This window comes from Zonotrichia leucophrys, chromosome 22, assembly GCF_028769735.1.
Source record: "Zonotrichia leucophrys gambelii isolate GWCS_2022_RI chromosome 22, RI_Zleu_2.0, whole genome shotgun sequence".
Taxonomy (NCBI): domain Eukaryota; kingdom Metazoa; phylum Chordata; class Aves; order Passeriformes; family Passerellidae; genus Zonotrichia; species Zonotrichia leucophrys.
In genome coordinates, this window is record NC_088191.1 from 2373100 (window position 1) to 2391534 (window position 18435).

General features: G+C 49.0%; 1 long non-coding RNA gene across 1 annotated transcript; it reads right to left on the reverse strand.

Annotated features, from left to right (window-relative positions):
* Positions 1-7117: 7117 nt before the first annotated feature.
* LOC135456935 (uncharacterized) lies at positions 7118-9354 on the reverse strand. Its single transcript, XR_010442632.1, has 3 exons — positions 9266-9354; positions 8449-8626; positions 7118-7979 (listed from the first exon to the last, which is right to left on the reverse strand). It is a non-coding gene; the product is annotated as an uncharacterized LOC135456935 (long non-coding RNA).
* Positions 9355-18435: the final 9081 nt, after the last annotated feature.

Genomic DNA, 18435 nt, shown 5'->3' on the forward strand with positions numbered 1-18435 from the left:
ATCCCATCCCATCCCATCCCATCCCATCCCATCCCATCCCATCCCATCCCATCCCATCCCATCCCGTCGTGTCTGGCTCTGGCAGCGCCTCCTTAGCAACCCAAACAGAGCCACAACAGGGTCTGGCAGCAATCACACCCCGGCCAGCTCTGGAGGAGAGCCCGGGATGGACACACAGCTCCGTGCCATCATCTCCCTGCACGGCACACCCGCAGGAACTTTATGTCCCAAAGTGTCCTCCAGGCTTTGCCACGGCTGGGGACAGCTCTGCACTTCCATCCCTGCTCTCCTCCTCCCTCCAGCCTCTGGCTGAGCCTCCCAGCCCTCATCTCCCTTCTCCTCCTACCTTGGCAGCTGCAGGCTCGCCCCAAGCTCTGGCACTCCCTGCTACCTGTGCGGGGCTCCTCGCACAGCCGCTCCCGTGGCAGCTGCCTGGGAAGGAGCGGGGAGGAAGGAAGGGGATGGACGGGGAGGAGCGGGCCGGGCCGAGGGTGTCTCTGCTCCCTGTGGCCGCAGGGGAAGGAAGGAGGATGTTTTGGAATATTTGGGCAGAGCGAGGGAAGCGGGGGCGCGCACCGGGAGCCGCTGTCCCGGTACCGGGGGAACGCCCGGAGCTCTCATGCCGGCTCCTGCCGGGGCCCCAGTGCTGTCATGCCGTAAAAATGCGCTCCAGGCTGGAATTTGGCAGCCTGGACCCTGACGGGGTGGGAACCTCTGCGCTTACAGAGGGAGCGGGAGCTGGGGCGGCAGAGAGAGGGGATGGGGAGCTGTGCTGAGCTGGGAAAGGTGATGGGGAGCAGTTTTGAGCAGGGAGAGGTGATGGGGAGCAGTTTTGAGCTGGGGCACGGAATTCACCTCAAGGCATTCTGTTGAATTCCCAGGAATGGGAATTCCCTGGTGTCGCAGACATCTTTTATGGAAAATCCTTTCCTTAGGATTTTTTCTCCTGAGAAGCTGGGAGGCCTCAGGAACAAAATGTAAACAATGGTTATCTGCTGCTGTGGAATGCAACAGGTGCATCTGTGATTGGTCTCATGTGGTTGTTTCTAATTAATGGCCAATCACAGTCAACTGGCTCGGACAGAGAGCCGAGAAACAAACCTTTGTTATCATTCTTTCTTTGTCTATTCTTAGCCAGCCTTCTGAGCTGAAACTTTTTCTTCTATTCTTTTATTATAGTTTTAATATAATATATATCATAAAATAATAAATCAAGCCTTCTGAAACATGGAATCAGATCCTCGTCTCTTCCTTCGACATAAGACGCCTGTGAGCACGGTCACAGCCTGGCAGCCCTGGCAGGGTTCGTGCCAGGCTGGTGGGCGCTGGCAGCGACCCCCGGCCCCTCCCGAGCCCCGGCCGCTCCTGCAGAGGGAGCGCAAGGAGCGGGAATGAGCCGCGGGCTCCGCGCAGCCATTTCATCCTCGGGAAGCGTCAGCAGGGGTGTTGCTTCCCAAAGAGAAGAGAAAACTCGGCTCAGATGGGAAACTGCCCTCGCAAACCAATTGTGCCGTCTGTTCAGCAGTGCCTTGCCCAGAATTCCCGTCCTAAACCCCCAGGACATCCCTGCAGGGACATGAACCTGCCCTCTTCACTCCCAGCTCCTAAATTCAAAGGAATTTCCTCCAGCCCATTTCTGAGCGCTGCATTTGGAAATGCTGCCCTGCCCGGCTGGACCAGGCTGGGACACACACACACATCTGCATCTGTTGGACAGAGCTGCCAGGACCTGCCTGTGCTCCGGGCTGGGATGCTGCATCCAGAAATGAATCCCTCCAAAAGCAACGAATCCCTCCAAAAGCAATGAATCCCTCCAAAAATCAGGGCAGTGAGTGGAAAGGACCCTGCTGCACCTTCCAGGGACAAACAGGGTGGGGAGAGGCAACCTGGGAGCCCCAATTACTGCTGCCTTGCCACATTCTTCCATCTGCTCACCATTTCCATCCATCTCTCTCTTTCTTTTTCTCTCTCTGATGGCTCCTTGCTGGGGTGTTTGCTGTGTTCCAGCTGTCCCAGCACCCACAGGCTTGGCTCTGTGTGCTGCCAGCCCTGTGCACAGCCATGCCAACACCCCAAAAACCATGTTCTGCCCAGGGTTCATCCCAGAGCCCGTGTTTGGGGCAGGTTTTGGGGTAGGAGAGCATTCCCATCTGTTGCAGTGGCACTCGCCTGCTCGTCTCATCCCTGGCCCCAGCCTAGCTTCAGCTCCATCTCCCAAGTGGCTCTTTCTTTCTCTCCAGCTGGAGCTTCCTGTTGGCTCTCATTTTCATTCTTTACCTCTTCAGCAGTGCAGAAAATTGGCACTTAATGTGCCCTGTGAGGCTGTGTGGGAGCAGCTTAATTGACCCTGGTTGCATCACCCTGCCCACAGCCAGCTCAGCCTTGGGCCACGTTCATTTCCCACCCCCTCCTTTGTTTTCCTGCCTTTCTGGGGTGCTGCTGGTGTTTGGCTCCAGGTGAGGGGCGTAGAGGAGCCCAGGCTGCCCAGAGAGCTGCAGGAATTCCCAGGGAAACCTGCCTTCCTGCAGCTCTCCATCCTCTTCTCCTCCCTCATCCTGCTGCCTTCCCCAGCTGGTTGCTCCAAACCCTGCCCATCCCAACATCCCACTTTTGGTGAGGAGTGTGGCAGGACCACAATGCAGCTCTGGGAGTTTCCCCAAGCACTGCAAACCAGTCAGAAACCTGAGCTGATGGCTGCAGCCCTGACCTTGCCAGCTGTTTTCCAGGAGCTGCTCCCAGGCAGAATGGGTGGAGGGATTGCAGAGTGTGTCAGTCCCAACCAGAGCAGTGAGGAACAAGTGGCACCCTGACCAAAAAAGTTGATGATAAAACCAGATTTGTAGCAATCACCCAGATGTGGTCTCAGCTTAGCTCCAGTTCTCTTATTGCATCCTTTGGGGCAGGGATTGCTGCAGGAAGAGCTGAAATAATTGGTATTCAGAGCGTCATAAAACTCCACGTGAGGCTGACACTCCAGGCAGGGCTGCATTATGGCAGATGTCTAGCAGGGGAATAAGATTTTGCAGGTGAATGAAGGAAATGCATGCAGCCATTGTTTTGGGGTGTTCCTGAGGGCTGCTGAGGAGAAGGGGCTGCTCACTCTGATAGTGGAAAAATGTTAAAGATAGACTCTGAAAATGCCAGGCTTTGTGTTTTGCCAGATCATGTGAAATTGCACCTGGGTGAGCAGTATATGATAAATGATATAATTGTTAGATGTGATGACTGTTTAGTAATTAAATATAATTATTGTTTAATTGTTAGAAGAATCATGTTAGAAGTTTGAGGGGGGCCACGAGGAGCCCATGCTTGGCTGAAATACAATAGAACAATATAAGTTGAATAATTAACATCCCAACCCCATGTTGGAGTCAGATTTGGGTTTGTACCCCGGACACCCAGAGCTCTTCAATGTATATTCAATGTAAATGTGTATATGCACCTGCATATACAGCCACGTTCCCACTTTGCAGGGGAGGCTGGAAGAGAGTGTAAATTATTTATATAAATATATCTTATTTAGAGAGCCTGCAGATGATCATTCTTGTGATTATGTGTGTCTGAACCTTGACAACTCTGCTCTCTCTGCTCTGCCATGGGAGAGCGGAGCACTGCCACCAAGGCTGTGCCCAGCTGTGCCCAGCTGCTGCTCTGGCACTTGGCCAGCAGGACCCTCCTCATCCTCACCCCAGCGGGCTCTGGGGGACAGCAGGGCCACACCAGCAGCAGCAGGACCTGCAGATGTCCCTGTGGAATCCCCAGGGCAGGGCTGAGGCACCTACACTGCGTGCCTGGGATGCTCTGTTAACAAGGAGGGTTTCCTCCGGTTAAATATCTCACCACTCCATTTGTGTTGGAGCATGGAGTGCTTCCAGCACTTGGAACACAATGAGTTAGTATCTGCTGCTCTGGGTTTGCATCCTGGCCAGCTGGGAGCACGCTGGGACCAGGCTGCAGCACAAAGAACAATGGGAAGGCTCAGCAAGGGGCTCCAGAGGCAGGACCCAGCCTTGGTGACAGCGCTGGGGCTGCTCCCAGCTCTCTGATGGTGCACCAGGAGAGGATCACAGCCTCCAGAGCCTCCTTTTAACTCTGCAGCTCGTCCCCTCGCTGGCTTTTCCTGCCCTTTCAGGCGGTGGGCTCTGCGTGCCAAATGGGATGCTGGGGAAGGCGCTGCTGCCTGGATGGGCTCCAGCTGCAATGCAACTAATCCATTTTTATAGCTGGGAGCAGGTGTCTCGTGCGTGGCCAGCAGCTCTTCTAAAGATCACTCTTTTTATTCAAATTTTGTCACACACTTTCTGTAAATAACTCATTGCTTTGCATTCTTTTATGCAGGAAGAGAGATTTGATGGGCTGTTGGTTTGGCCAGTGTCATTGGAGAGGTGGCACTGTCACTTTTGGAAATCTATAAATGTTGGAGTCAGAAAATAAACTTCCCTTCTTCTTACCTTGCAGTTCCAGTGTCCAGGTTGTTTTGTTTCATGTCCTATAGTGGCACCCATGTCACCCTGATTTTTTTAAGATTTTCAAAGCCTCCTGATGTTCACATTCTTGTAACCAACTTTCTCGCACACTTCCTGTAAATAACTCATTGGTTTGCAATCTTTTATGGAGGAGGAGAAATTTGATGGACTGTTGGTTTGCCCAGTGTCACTGGAGAGGTGACACTGTCACCCTGCAACCCGCTGTAACTTTTGGAAATCTATAAATGTTGGAGTCAGAAAATAAACTTCCCTTCTTCTTACCTTGCAGTTCCAGTGTCCAGGTTGTTTTGTTTCATGTCCTATAGTGGCACCCATGTTGCCCTGAGTTTTTAAGATTTTCTAAGCCTTCTGATGTTTGCATTCATGTAACGAACTTTCTCATGCACTTTTATGTAAATAATTATTGCTTTAAATTCCTTTATGGAGAAGGAGAAATTTGATGGATTGTTGGTTTGGCCAGTGTCATTGGAGAGGTGGCACTGTCACCCTCCAATCCACTGGCACTTTTGGAAATCTATAAATGTTGGAGTCAGAACTTTTAAAACTCTTTTTACCTTGAAAGAGCAGCGCGTCCACGTCGTGTTATTTCATGTCCTATAGTGACAACAGTGACCAGTCCTGGGGCTGTGCAGCTCCTCATGGACTGACCTGTGTGTGCCTAAAATGAAGAACACAGCCTTGAGGACATGGAGAAATTCCTTTTTTGCTTGTACTTTCCCCCATTTCCTGCGCCTGGGAAGAGCCAGAACCTGTGGGGAGGAAAAGAAAAGGATCCACTGTTGGAGCCAGAGATAGGAAAGGCCAAAGGGTTTGTTTTCCATCCTCAGCAATGCAGCAAGTGGAGCTCGGTCAAGAAACCCCATCCAAACCCACAGCTCCTGAAGCTGCTCTGGGCAAACAAAACCTCAAAGGGCTCTCTGTCCTTGCCCGTCCCATTCCCGCTCTGGAAGGAGAAATGACCCAGGGCTGCAGGGCTGAGGCACAGCCCCATCCCCAGAGCAGCACCTGGAGGAGCTGCAGCCCCAAATCCTGCAGGGAGCAGGTCCTGGGGGGCTCAGAGACCCCAGCAAAGAGCCCCCAGCCCAGGAGCTTCACCACTGACACGCCTGGACTCATTGGCCCTGCTGAGACAAAGAGCCATTGCTGAATTCAGCTGCCCTGGGTATTTTTTTCCCTCTTGGATGAATCACCTGCTAAAAATATTATAAATGGAGTAGCTGGCCAGACCTTTCACTTCTCTGGAAGCAAAAATATTTATTTTACTCAGGCCGTGCCTGTGTTTTAGCAGAACTTTATGATCAATTTTGGAGGAATGTGCCATGCTGTATATTCAAATTACAACTTTTTTTTGGCTCGCGGCGTAAGTTTAAAACGTCTTGTTTAAGGCACAACTGTCAAGCTGCCAGAAAAATGCATTTTCAGCTGTTTTCCTCCCAAAAGCAGCAGTTTTGCTCCGTTGATGGTTATTGTCAGCCCAGGTGTGTGCCTGTTTCAGGGTTTGGTGATCAGGGGGTGCTGGACTGGTTTAGACTGGGAGCTTCCACTTCCATGGAAAACCAGCATTTGTTTTCCAGCATCACCACAAATTTGGTCCCAGGGAGCTCTGGAGCTGCTGGGCTGGTGGGGACAGACCCATTCCCACTGAACAAAGCTGCATTTTTGGGAATTGAGTGGGACTTTCTCCTGCCCAGGCTCCAAACCTGATGCAGATCAGGCGCCAGCACAATGAGATCCTTGAGGAGAGGATCATCACAGAGCCAAAGGAGCTTTGTCCTGGGAGCATTTCCTCCTCCTGAGGAGCCTGGAGCCACTGAGACCCCATTGGGACCCTGCACCACCAGCTCCTGTTGCTCTTGCTCCCATGCCAGGCACACCTTCCCCATAAACCCCCATTTGAATTTAGGAAGGAAATGAGGGGAAATTTCTTTTTCTTGCTCCAGGGCGCAGAGAGAATAATGGGATCTTTATTCCCAGGTAATTAAGTTGATTTTTTTTGTGGGTTTAATTTACACTCCCTTCCAGCCTCCCCTGCAAAGTGGGGACATGGCTGTGGGTGGGCAGGGAACACCACCAGGACCAGGTGTGGGTCAGGGCATCCCTGAGTGCAGAACCAGCACTTGGGATCCTCTCCATGCCAGCTAGTTGGGAAGGATGAAAGTTTGACCAGAAAGTCTCCCAGATATGTGTGGCTTAGCAGAAAATGTAGAGTCTGATGAAGGAATAGAGATGGAAGCAAGTTTTGATATGGAAGAAAAGAATTGCTGAGCCAGTTTTACTGGATAACTAAAGAAGCAAAAGGTGTGTTAGTTAGAAGGGGTTTTTATGATTTAGAGCAAAGGATAAACCCACCCCAGACAGGAAGATGTTTTTACCAAGCAGAAAAACCCACAGCAACACCTGCTGACCCCTTCCTTCCTCTCATCTTGTCCAAGGGGATGATCAGAATTCAGACACCTTAAAATCCACCATCTTGTTCTACAAGTCACAATATTAAATCTTTTCAATATCAGCAGTGAGTTTCCTTGGAAATGGTGAAGAAAACAGCAGCATTAATTAAAGGCACAGCCTTTTGTGTTCATTCCTCATTTGCTGTCTTTTTTTCCACTCTCCTCTTGTATATTTGATCTGTTCAAAGCTGAGGAAATGTTACCCACAGCTTTACTTTAATAGCAACCAACTTCCAGTGCCTGCTTAGTCACCGGGGAATTTCTTGGGTTTTTTGTTTTCTGAAAAAACAGAACCACCACTGGCTTGGTCAAAATTCAGACTAAGGCTCACCAATATTTTATACTTGTGGTTGGAGGTGAAATTCCCCTCATAACTTTTTGACAGTGCTGTGGCCTTTTGTACATACACAGGGCTCTGAGCACCCTGCTGCAGCCGAAGCTGTCCCTGCCCATGGACTAAATGAACTTTAAAGGTCATTTCCAGCCCCAAACACCCAGTGATTCTATGAATTCTCATTCAGGGCTGCTCCACATCCCCACACAAGTGTCAGTCAGATGCAGATGAAGAGCCCATCCTGCAGAACAGGCTCAGGAAGTTTCTGTCCTCAGCTGAAACCCCTTTGGTGTGGAAGAGCCTGGAACTTATTACAAATCGCTTAAGCAACTTTGGCTCGCTCACACTGATTAAATTGCTTCCCTGACTATTCCAGAGGCTCTAAACCACCAGCAGCTCCCAGGCTCGCTGTGCAAAATTAATTAAAGCAGGGGATAACTTGGCAAGGACAAGAAAAGAAAGTCTCATAGTAAGGAACAAGCCCAGTGTGGGGGTGTTTGCTGGAGCACGTGCCTGTGGGTGCTGGTAGGTGTTTCAGACCCACCCTCAGCCCTCAGTGCTTTGCCAAATCTGGGCATAAAAATAAACTTGGGAGTCGAGTGCAGGATCCCAGCACAAAGGCAGGGACCCCTCGGTTTCCATAGGAAGCAGAATTCATAGCTTGGCAGAAGGGGCGCGTTTCCATTTTTGTACAAGAATTTCCTCCGCCTCCTGCAGGAGAAAAAAAAAAAATAAAAATGTTGTGTAAGAAACACGGATTCAGACATTTCTCCAGAACCTGGCAGCAGCTCCGAGGCATCCCAGGAGGTGCCTGCAGGACTTCCAACAAAAACCAAGAGGGCCATCCCTGCTGCCTTCCTTGAAAGCAGCAGCAAGGCAAGCACAGAGAGGCACCTGGCACCTTGAGCTGCACGAGGGGAAATGGGCTCCAGGGTTTTTTACATAGCTCATCCCCTGGAGGTCCCTTTTAGCCCCCTGTGAGGAGGGGAGGGGGCTCCATGATTAAGCAAGAGCCCTGGCAGCAGGACAGGACCGACCTTATCCCCCCTCCCCTTCCCCAGCGTTATCTGAAACCACAGCCCTGACTGGCTGCGCTTCTCATCCATCTGCAAAAGCACATTAAGGAGGGAGAGAAAGGTTGGCAGCTGACCACGGAGCAAATCCCCAGAGAGGTCCTTACCTGACTCCAACCAGATGCTGTTTATCAGCCCGAGCGCTCGCTACATGCCCGATGTGACGGAGACAGCAGAAATACAAGAAATGCTTGTTATGCTCAGGGCTTCGGGGGGTTTTCATCCTCAGGCCGGATATACAAGTTCCAGGAGAGGAATATGCATCCCTGGAGTCCTGGGCTGAATCTGGAATTCATATACTCTGTAAATGTGCTTTATTTAATGCAGGAATCGAGAAGGGGTTTGGAGTTATTGCACCGGAGAGTTTGATTGCGTAGTTACAGCGTGGAATTAAGGAATAGCTGCAGATCTGTAGGGCAGTTCCAGCCCCATGGAAAGGGCAGGAGGGTGTGTTCTGGCTGCACTGCTCTGTCCCTGTTCTCCAACCACTGCCCTACATGTGCTGAAGCCTGAGAGAAGGTTCCAGTGGGGTCTGCCCTAGCCCTGCATGTCTCCTATCCCAGATCTCCCTTTGGATTAAGCCAGCAAAGCCCATCAGACCAGGAAGAGGCACCACAATGACAGTGCAGGGTCCCAGAGCCCAAGGAAGCTCTCAGAGCAGCACGAGAACCAGGGCCAGGTGGGGAGGATGTGCTGCCAAAACCAGGGCAGCAATAACATGGAACAGCCATGCAGCCCAAGCAAAGGCAGGGAAAACAAGGCCAGGACTCCCTGAGAGATGGCTGCATCCTTGTGCAACACATATCTGTATGTTTATACAGATGTACATGTGCCTTTTACGTGTTCCAGCCTGGCTTTAAGGATCTAACACGTTTTTGCTTCACCACCATGGTTTATCTGTCCCTGGAAGTGCCTCATCCTCACCTGTGTCCCTCTGCAGAGCATGGTGCCAGCAGCTCACAGGGCTCTGGGCACCTGCAAGGCTCTGCCCATAGAAATAAATGCCCAAATGCCCAGCTCTCAGAGCCTTGGGCTGGGCTGCTACAGTCACAAAGGGTTTTTATAGCCTGGAGGGGCCTGATTGCTAATTAACAGCTCATTAATGTCAGATTAACATCTGGAGGAGCCCCAGAGCCAGGGGGCACACTGGGGGCTTTTCTGCCCACCCTAGGCTGGGTGTTGGACTCTCCAAGGTACTCCTGCAGGCTCTGAGCAGAGGGAGAGCACCCTGGCTGCTCCCTCCTTTGCTTTCCCAAGCAGATCTGCAGGGAAAAACCATCCCCACACACAGCCCCAGGCCCTGCTTTGGGACTTTTGGGGATCATCAGCAAAAGGCATTTTTTGGAAAGGCTGTGCCATGAAATTGGGTGCAGGGAAAGTTTCACATCCCAGGAGATGCCAAGCCACCAGGAAGGTGCTGAGGAAGCGGGTGAAGAACACTTTGCTGCATCAGTGTCTCCCCCTCCCACCAGCTGCTGCGTAAATCACGTCGGCTTCAGAACCTGCTGGCAAAACATAAAGCAGCCTCCGTGCTCCAGCCACCACAAGGGTATTAATCAGGCTAAAAATATAAAAACAACATGAAAAACACCATCTAGGGGGGTGTGCGGCATCAGCCGCTCGCTCCGGGAGCTTGGCCAAGTGCTCATATCTCCACTCTCATAAATACACCAGGAAAACACATTATCTCTGCAGTGCTCTTGGAGCAGGGAGAGCTCAGAGCAGCCCATGGCACCTGCTGCATTTTAATGATCCTTCATCATCACCTGTAGGGGAACTGGTAACCTGTCACTGTCATATTTTCTGGAAAAATCTCTTTGCCCAGAATTCTTCTCCTGGGAAGCTGAGAAGCATCAGAAAAGAAATGTAAGGAGTAATAAAATAATAAATAATAACTGAATTATTTAAATAACTGTCCTGCAGTGCCCTGAGCTTCCCACTGCAGCCCTGGCATCAGCAGAGTGAGGATCAGCAGTGCCAGCAGAGCATTCACACAAATCCTCCCATTCTGGAGCACCAGAACGTGACCACACATCCATGTCCTCACCTGTAGGGAAAGTGAGATTTAAATAACTGAATTATTTAAATAACTGAGTTATTTAAATAACTGTCCTGCAGTGCCCTGACCTTCCCACCATGGCTCTGGCAAAGCTGGCACCAGCAGAGTGAGGATCAGCAGTGCCAAGCAGAGCATTCACACAAATCCTCCTGTTCTGGAGCACCAGAATGTTACCACACATCCATGGCCTCACCTGTAGGGAAAGTGAGATTTAAATAACTGAATAATTTAAATTATTGTCTGCAGCACCCTGAGCTTCCCACTGCAGCCCTGGCATCAGCAGAGTGAGGATCAGCAGTGCCAGCAGAGCATTCACACAAATCCTCCCATTTTGGAGCACCAGAACGTGACCACACATCCATGTCCTGGACCAGCAGCACTGCCAGGGGAGCAGCAGGCACTGGGATGTGGGATTGGCCAGGCTGGGGTGACATGCACCCTAGTAAAAAACACAAAGAAAGGTTTTCTCGTGTTCAGGCAGCCCAAAGAACAGAGCTGATGTCGAAAACACGCCCTCTGCATTGCTCTCCATTGCCCATAAAGCCATAAACCCCTTTCAAATGCTCCATCCCCCTAACTTTTGGATGTCATTAAACGCTTTATTAATTTACTCCAAATGTCTTTGCTCATATTCCAGCACGGCTAACCCCATCAAAAGGAGACAGCACAGTGCTTAGGCAGCACTTCTGCTCTTCAAAGCCTGTTACTGAGATTAATTGCTTCTCCGGAGTCCTCTGTGAAGGGGGAACATGAGGATAGCTGTTATGAGTGCTGGGTGTGAGGGGGGAAGTGAGATCCAAGGGAAAAGCAGAGTTCCAAGGCATCCCAGCACTGGCTGGATGGGATGGGCTGTGCAGGCTGCAGGGGAGGTGTCGCAGACATCTTTTATGGAAAATCCTTTCCTTAGGATTTTTCCTCCTGAGAAGCTGGGAGGCCTCAGGAACAAAATGTAAACATTGATTATCTGCTGCTGTGGAATGCAACAGGTGCATCTGTGATTGGTCTCATGGGGTTGTTTCTAATTAATGGCCAATCACAGCCCAGCTGGCTCGGGCTCTCTGTCCGAGCCACAAACCTTTGTGATCATTCCTTTCTATTCTTAGCTTAGCTAGCCTTCTGATGAGAACCTTTTCTTCTATTCTTTTAGTATAGTTTTAATGTAATATATATCATAAAATAATAAATCAAGCCTTCTGAAACATGGAGTCAGATCCTCGTCTCTTCCCTCAACCTGAGACCCACAGCACAGCTCAAGGTGTCAGTGGCACTGAGGAGGGGCTGCACAGCCCCTCAAAACCTTCCTGGCCACTCCCCAGCCTGGCTCCCACTGGTTCCTGTCACCGTCATGTTTTCTGGAAAAATCTCTTTGCCCAGGATTCTTCTGGAAAGCTGAGAAGCCTCAGAGAAAAATGAAAACAATAATTATCTGATTCGCTTCTCCTGTGTTTTGCTGCTTTGGAATGTGGTTTGGACATTGTTTACCAACTGGTGATTGCTTCATTAAATTTCATGTGAATCGTTTTTATTTATTGGCCAATCAGGGGCCAAGCTGTGTCAGGACTCTGGAAAGAGTCACAAGTTTTCATTATTATCTTTTTATCCTTCTGTCTATATCCTTTCTGTATTTTCAGTATAGTATACTTAAGTATAATATACTTTACTAAATAATGCTGTAGTATAACATTCTTTAATATAACATAATTTCTTATATATATATACATATATATATCTTATATATATATAACATAGTATCAGCCTTCATTATTATCTTTTTAGCCTTCTGTCTGGATCCTTCTGTATTTTCAGTATAGTTTACTTTAGTATAGTATACTTTACTAAAGAATGCTATAGTATAGCATTCTTTAATATAATATAGTATCTTATACTAATATATATATATTAGTATAAGATACTAATATATATAAGATACTAATATATATATATTACTATAATATATATCTTATACTAATATATACCTATTTATATCTTAATATAACATAGTATCAGCCTTCATTTAGTATTTTTCTAAGCTTCTGTCTGGATCCTTTCTGTATTTTCAGTATATTATACTTTAGTATAGTATACTTTAATATAGTATACCTTACTAAAGAATGTTATAGTATAACATTCTTTAATATATATATATATATATATATAAAGAATTTTTATGTATTATATTTAATTTACATATAGTATCTTATATATATATCATATAGTATCTTATATATATCTTATATCTTAATATAACGTAGTATCAGCCTTCTAAGAACACGGATTCATCATTTCCTTCCTGCCACGGGGCACCTCCCAAACACAACAGGTACCTGCGGAGGGAGGATGCTGCGGGGAGGAGCGGCGGTGCCAGATGCGCTCCTCGCCGGGGCTGCCACGGCAACATCTGCTCCGCGTTTTGGTTTCCATCGCCGAGCTCACCACATCCCCCCCGGCCGGCTGGAGGCGAGCAGGAGAACATCTGGAAGCAATCGCGGCTGTCACGCTTCAAGGAGATACGGCACCGCAGAGAGGAGAACCCGATCCCGCTCCCCAGCAGCCTCCTCCCTCCCGCCCGCAGCCCGGCAGATGAGCACAGAACCCCGGGCTGGCTCCTGCCTGGTCCCCAGACCCTCCCAGGAAGGGTGACAGCGGCCACCAGAGTGTCACTGGGCAGAGGGATGGGGCTGAGACCCGTGCTGAGCACCCCAGCTCCGTGCCGGACTCCCGAGGGACTTGGCTCTCTATTTTGGGGGTTTTCAGCCTGGAGAAAAGAAGGTTTCAAGGAGATCTTAGAGCTCATTTCAGTGCCACAGATGTCCAGAGAAGCCCTGGCTGCCCCATCTCTGCAAGTGTTCAAGGCCAGGTTGGACAGGGCTTGGAAGACCTGGGGCAGTGGGAGATGTCCCTGGAACTGGATGGGCTTTAAGGTCCATCCCAAACCATTTCAGGATTCTGTGATGTCCCTGCTGTGGCCGGGCATCTCCATGAGCCCAAAATGTGTTTGTAAACACCCTGGCACCCCAGCAAACCCTGCACCACGCTGGTTTGGACAGGGCTTGGAAAACCTGGGATGGTGAGAGGTGTCCCTGCCCATGGTGGGGATGAGGGGAACTGGATGGGCTTTAAGGTCCATCCCAAACCATTTCAGGATTGTGTGAATGCTGTGGCTGGGCATCTCCATGAGCCCAGAACGTGTTTATAAACACCCTGGCATCCCAGCAAACCCTGCACCATGCTGGTTTCCTCTGTGCCTTTCTGTTTAATTAAAGTGCCCTCTGTTTTCTGTAGCTCACCAGAGTTCAGGAGCACCATCACTGCAGAGCATTTCTGGCAGGGAAGGAGCCCTTGCTCCTTTATGATATGGAATGCTTTCAGCATTACTTATTCCAAAATCATTCTGGTTTATGAGCAACCTGCCAATTGGGCAGAGGCAGGAGGCCTGGGTTTGTACCAGGCACTAATAAAACCCTGAGAGGAGCTGTAAAACCCTGCTGGCAGCTGCTGGGGAGGAGAGGGATTACTCAGGGCACCTCTGCTCCTGCCTCCTCCCTTTTCCTCTGCAGAAGGGCATAACCACTGCAGGCTTCTAACAGTGCTCCTTTGCTGCCCAGGGTGGGGAGCAGCAGGGCCCTGCCCTCACCTGGGCATCAGCACAGGCACAGCAGCCAGCCTGTCCTCCCTGCTGGCACGGGGAGATGATGAATTAAAACGAGAGAGAACGGGGCTCAGGGGGTTGGATGAACTGAGGATGCAAATCCAGCCTGGGAGTTTCTGCCTGTGGTCATGCACACGACATCTGCTCTGCTAGGATGCCAGAGATGAGAGCTGAGAGGATGCAGGAATTCCATGGGAGTCCCCAAGACAGCTCTTCTTTTGCCTGGCACCCTTCAGCCAAGCCAGAACTCCACAGGGACATGAACACCCCTGGAAATTCCTGCTCCCCTATGGAAACACTGCACTCTGATAACCATCATCTCCCTCAGCAGAGCTGCACTGCTGCTGAGGGGGCTCCTCTCCTCTTGGAATGGTGGGGGACACAAGATAAATGATGGACTTTAGACCTGGTTAACATAAGAGATTTGATAACAGGATGCCTTGGCAAAAGCAAACAGAGCTTTGAAAATTACACCTGGATTGCAAGAAGATTAAATCAAACAGGTTTACCAAAAGAAGAAAATCCCATTTAACTCTGCAAGCAAGAGATGTTGTTAAATGCATAATAAGTTTGTGTGTGTGATTGTAACCTAATCATTGTAGTACACATTACTGGTCTCCCTGAAATAGGATAGAAGTGTTTGGATCCTCTCAGAATCTCTGCTGCTCAGAGTGACCCCGAGATGTGTTAAAGTCTTTTTTCCCAGCCCAGAAGTAAAAGAAGGAGTCAGAACTCTTCAGTTTTTGTTCTCAAGGTTGTTCATTGTTTCTTATCTATAAAATTCTTTCTCTGGCCTGCTGAGGTCCATTCAGCAGGTCAGACAGAGGCGCTTTGGCCACCCCTGGGGTGGTGTTATCTTTTGTTATTGAAAACTACGTGTACATTATTTACAATAACTTTTCAATAGTTATGTTAGACAGTGAGCTTCTACTTTAAACTAATTTTAAAATGCCAACATCACTTAGAAGATGGAGGCTAGGAAGAAGAAAGAAGAAGGATGGGACAAGCCCAAATTCCTCCATCTTGGGACCTCGAGCCCCCATTCTAAAATCGCCCAAAAATCTATTTTTCATTCTGTGACAAACTAGTATTCTACTTAAAGTCTTTTGACTTGTAATTCTTCATATAAATGTTGGTAATTGTTTTTCCCAAGGGCTAAATCAAAGGCACAGGGGTCTTGGTCTCTGAGCTTCCAGGGCAAGGGCTTGAGCCCTCCAGGGCAGCCAGAGGAATTTCCTGGGTTCTGACAGCATCCCACAATAAAATTGGATTCTGATCACTGAGTCGGTCTCCATCACTGACACTCTCCCACCCCTGCAGCAAGGTCACATGAAGAAAATGCAAGTGCTGGGCTGAGCAATTCAACCTAGAGATGATGGGAGGGCGTGATCGCTGGGGCTTCGAGGAGAGGAGTGGCACCAGCAAGGTCCCTCCAGGGCTGGATCTCCCTCCTCTCCCTCCCCAAACATCTGTGCAGATGTTAACAGGCGTGCCACGGCTCGATTTGCGATATGAAAGGCGAAGGGTTAGAGCTGAGCTCTTGGGTAAGCGACACCGAGAAAGTCAAAGTTTAATTGGCATTCCTGGCTGGGATGAAAGCCCGCGGCTGCCGCGGCCGGCTCGGGCTGAGCGGGGCCATTGGTCACGGGCTGTAAAGGCCACACACAGGCACACAGGGACAGGGCTGCCCTGCCAGGGGAGCTGCAGCTCTCTCGGATTGGCATCTCCCTCCCCATGTACCCCATGAAGGGGCAGCATGTGGAGAGTTGGGGGTAGGATTGTGGGGATGGATGGAGATGAGAGATCTCTGCAGCCAGGGCGTGGAATTTGGGGTTTATTGTAAAGGGCCAAGTGCAGGCCTTGTTTGGAGCTGCCAGCCACAGCTCAGAGCAGGCCCCACAGAAGTAAAGAAAGATAAAGAGAGTGGTAAACACAATGAGAAAGCAAGGTTCCCGTTACAATAAAATAAATCTTCTTCTGGTCTTGGAACTTGGGGTTTATTGCAAAGGGCCTGGGTGCAGGGCCCTGCTGGGAGCTGCCAGGCACAGCTCAGAGCAGGCCCGAGAGAAGAGAGGGGGAGAGAGGATGAGAGGGTAAGAGAGCAAAAGTATAAGAGAGTAAAAAGGGGTAAGAGAGTAAAAAGGGTACCAGGGCAAAGTTCCCGTTACAATACAATGCATCTTCTTCTGGTCTTAGAACTTGGGGTTATTGCAAAGGGCCAAGTGCAGGGCCCTGCCAGGACCTGCCAGCCACAGCTCAGAGAAGGCCTGAGAGAAGAGAGGGGGAGAGAGTAAAAGTGTGAGAGAGTAAAAGGGGTAAGAGCGTAAAAGGCAAGAGCTAAGAGACAAGAGCTAAGAGAGCGAGGTTCCCGTTACAATACCATAAATCTTCTTCTGTGTCGAATATTCTAATTCTCACTAACCAATCTAGTACAAGACACAAATCCTATAGCATTTACATACAGCCTATAAGAATCATTACATTACCACACTGTGTAACATTTTAAACCCTAAAAACTCCTCTTTGGGCCCCTTCTGCCCAGCTGTAGGGTCTGCTCTGCTCCTTGGAGCTGTCTGCAAGCAGAGGGTGTTGTTCCATCCAAAGAGGATTACCTTCAGCCAGCCACACCATTGTTTTCCAGTTGTTCAGTAACTGAGGGATCTCAAAGCACAGCAAGCAAGATCAGAATTGTGTTTTCCTTCTTCTCTGCTTGTCTCACAGCTTCTCTCTGTTCAGAGGGCATGTGAACACCACAGAGTTGGATCAGTGCTGCCCCATCCCTGTCCTCACCTGCCCCATGGGGCTGGATCCCTGCTGGCCAGGGAGCCACCCTCTGCTCAACACCCTTGGGCACTGCTTTTCCAGCTTGCAAAGAGCCCGGGGTGCTCATTATTATCTTTTCAGCATTTAATAAGTATCCATTCTGTATTCCTTAGTATAGTATAGTATGCTTCAATATAATATATTATTATAAAATAATAAATTAGCCTTTTGAGAACATGGAGTCAGATGATTAATTCCTGCCTTCATTGAGACATTCTCTACAAATACAAATAAATATAAATACTATAATACTCCACATAAATACTGTAATACTCCATGGCCCAGCAAAGGAACCCCTGCTCCAGGGTGGCTGTGACCGTGGGAGGCTGAACCCCCACGCTGCAGCTCCTCTTTCAAAGAGCCCTGGATGAGGAATTTTTGTTCCCTTCTTCCTTCAATTTCAATGAAACTGCAATTTTTGTGCAGAAGAAAAAGCCCTGAGAAAACAATTTTTTGGCATGTTTTTAAAGCAAAAATCCCCTTTTTCTTAGAAAGCAGGCCAAAGCCTAGCCCATATTCCTTGGAAGTGGGCCTTGTTCTACTTGAAAAACATCCCAATTTTTTGATGGAAAATTGGAAAATGGGTCCAGGTTGGCTCTAGGAGAACGTGGCGTCGCAGCAAAACTTTCCATGAAAATGATCTGGAGTCTGCACAGAGCAAAAACCCTCGAAAGTGGAATTCCACCAGCCTGGCAGAGGCACTGTGGCACCATCCTGGTCAGAAGCTCCAATGGTGGGATGGTCAGGACAGGGATTCTGTGCCCCCAAAAGCTGGAGTAGCTTCCATTACTGCTCTGAGAACATTGCTGTGGACTCGAGGAAATGCAGCTTCCCTCAATCATGCTGTTTGTTTTTTCCAACACAACATGATAAAAGAGCCTCCCTCCAGTCCCCAAATCTGCCCTGTCATGCAGTTCTGGCAGGGCATGTTACCCAATAGGATTTCTATTAAAATGTGATTTTCTTCTGCTTGTAATTTCATTATAAGGCATTTGTGTAGAGCATCGACCCCACAGGTAATATATGGGCAGGGGAGCAAGAGTAGAGAGCATGGATGATTCCTAATGGAGGCTGCAAGGAGATGTGAAACAGTCAAGGCTGGGCACAACCACCATCATTTACTGGTGCCTTAATGGAATAATTACCAATATAGCCAGACAGGATGTGCCTGAGCTTGTCTGGCCCTTGGTGCTGAACTAAATAGTGGAAACTGTGGTGTTTCACCCCACAGACACTTTTGGCTGCCTGGGTGAGTGATACACCTGGGAGGGAATTATCAGGGCAGAGGTTCTGAGGTAAACCCTGAAATCACAATGTGACAATGCCTGATGTGGAAAAATACTTAATCGAGGGATTATTGCCATTTAACACATCTTTCACTTCTTCCATCTTTCCTGAATGGAGTGCCCACACTGCACAGAATGTTGTGACTGTCACACACCTGGCCCTGACAGGCCAAGGAAACAAAACACATCGCTTTGGGTAAACAATCTCCATATTGCATTCTACTTTTGTAGTAGAAAAACAATAAGAATTGCGTTTCCTTTCTCTGAGGTTCAGAGA